We start from the raw sequence: 2452 nt of genomic DNA, 5'->3' as shown, positions 1-2452 counted from the left end.
ACCCAAATTTAAAAAAGACGCCCCCCAAAAAAAATTAAAAAAAAAAGCTAAAAAAAAACTAAAAAAAAAAAAAAAAAAAAAAAAATGAACTAACACCAAGTCAAAAAATCTGTTAGACAACTGCATAGCAATCAAGTTACACAATGATTGCACTACATAACTAAGTTAAATTAACTAAATATTAAGTACAAATAAATGAGCCAAAAACACCAAGTCAAAAATCTGTTAACAATAGCATAGCAATCAAGTTACACAGTAAAGTCATTACAATTCAGTAAAACACTCACAAGTCCAGCAAACAAGTGATCTGCTTCCAATAAAGTTGCTCCTTCACTCTACCTGGCAGAGTCCAAGCTGCTGTGTCTGTCTTCGCCATTGCACATCTGTTAATGACAATCGCAGAGGAGGCACAGAATAGAACTTTTTTTTTTTACTCAATAGCAACACACGTTGCCTTTACAAAACAGGCATTCAATCACAAAGTCCATAGATAAGCTTTAAAAAAGTCAAATTACAGCAGCAATTCTTAGCTTTAACACTTCAGGTAAAGATGGACAGATTACATACTCAACACTGCTTCTGTCAACCATGTGCTCACAGGATTCAACAAAGGTCCCATCATCAGGAGTGGAACAACTTCATTAAACCTCTTCTTTTGAACTCAAACAAGATGAAATAAAGACATTACGTACAAACGCTCTCAGATAACTACACCATGTTCAAAGTGTTTAGCGCTAGCATGTTACAAAATGCTTCAATCAACCACTACTTGGTACTCTAGATAATTCCACATTCAACAATAGCTACATGTAACAACAATTCAACAAATACTTTATTTGGTTAAATAAATAAAAACTCCATCTAGCACAAAGAGAAATAAAGTTAATGCAATAAAACTACTACTTGTTCTGGCTGTAGTCAATCATCCACAGGTTCTCTTCTGCTTCCTTTTTTTCCTCCCCCCTTGGTTGGCAGCATTCCTGGACCTCCCTCTCACGTGCTGTTCTTTGGGCTCAAACTAAACAAAAGACAAACATAATACTCTTTTAAAAGGTCAACATTCAAACTTCCTGTGGCCTAAAAGAAGTTGGGAAAAATAATCACACTAACAGCAAAACACTTACTGGTTTAAAGATGGCTTCATGGGTAAGTCACTGCGTAGTATTTGTTCTTTCCAGCCCCGATGTCCTGTAAACATTTTACACTCTGTAAATGTTGTACAAAAGTTTAATGTGTATTTAGTTGAAAAGCTCAGAAATGGCCAGGGCGACGTCGTTCACGTAACATAAACCAGATGCTTCGAACTTCTTGGCGTCGTGGAGTCCACCGGTCTGCTGCTACACCTAAAAAAAAAAAAAAAAAGACTTAATTTCATACGTTCACGAGTGCGTGCACACACACACTTAAATAACGAAAACGTGTAAATTCGTACCCTTGTCTTTTTCATGGACGTCTTATCGATACAATTCACTACAAAGCGCAAGCACTGCGCTTTGAAGCAAACACCCCCCACGAAAGCCGCTGTTTCACTAACACACGTGGCTAAAGTCTCAACACCCAAAATGTTTGGACCACTCAACCAAAACGGTCTTCGCGCACATACTTAAAGGCCAAATAATAAAGCGCTTTCTCGTACAATTGAATCACACAGTCAGATTTAGTTTGAATGTGCAAACCGTGTGGCTCAAACAGGCACTGTTTAGCAGCTAACCGGCTTCCCCAACCCGCGGTTCCGTAGAGCCAGTATTCTGCAGAATACTGGTCATTCACATGAAGCGTTAATCGCCAAAGTGAAAAGAACCAAAGATGGAAATACATACCGTCGTAAAACAAACCAAAAAAACCAACCTTTTTTTTTCCCTCTTTGCTTTCACGCAGCGCCACTTCGCAACCATCACCAGGACGGAAAGTATTACCACTTCCTTCCGCTTTTAAAGGGCACAATGCGCCTCGTTATCCAATCACAAGCGTCCTCATTAGTTTGTCAAAACACACAAAAAAGAATGTGAATGTCAACTGTAGGGGGCGCGCTGATATTAGAAAGGTTGGTATAACGGAAGTAGAAATACGCTGCACGGCTCTTAGTTCCGGTTGCGAATTCGACGCAAGAAACACGTGTGTTAACCGTCTGGGCTTCCAGCGGGCGTTCAAGTAAAAAAACTGCTCAACGTGGCTACATCTGATTGATTGAAATGGTGAGTTTTTGCAAACAATTGTCGGTTGTATTTTGTGTGATATGGTAGTCCTTAGCTCGAGACCGTTAGTGCAATTTACGCTAGCATATGCGTCTTGGCAGCTAACGTTAGTTTTTGTCAGATGTTAAAATGATTCATAGTTACGTTTTCGTCCTAAACAATGAACATAGAGTTGTGTTTGTAAATAAGGAATTGGCCTTTGACGGGAGTTTGAGCTGGGCTGATGCACTTTTTGAAAATATGAAATTAACTTGCAA

The 2452-nt window shown here is 39.0% G+C and overlaps 1 long non-coding RNA gene across 1 annotated transcript; it reads right to left on the bottom strand.

Moving 5' to 3' along the window:
- Positions 1–84: 84 nt before the first annotated feature.
- Positions 85–2446, bottom strand: LOC107989956 (uncharacterized). Its single transcript, XR_001761481.2, has 3 exons — positions 1849–2446; positions 1125–1343; positions 85–1018 (listed from the first exon to the last, which is right to left on the bottom strand). It is a non-coding gene; the product is annotated as an uncharacterized LOC107989956 (long non-coding RNA).
- Between the last annotated feature and the right edge of the window lie 6 nt (positions 2447–2452).

This window comes from Cynoglossus semilaevis, chromosome 18 (assembly GCF_000523025.1).
Source record: "Cynoglossus semilaevis isolate Cse_v1.0 chromosome 18, Cse_v1.0, whole genome shotgun sequence".
Taxonomy (NCBI): Eukaryota; Metazoa; Chordata; class Actinopteri; order Pleuronectiformes; family Cynoglossidae; genus Cynoglossus; species Cynoglossus semilaevis.
Note: the sequence above shows the minus strand (reverse complement) of the source record. Positions and strands in the feature narration are given on the sequence as shown.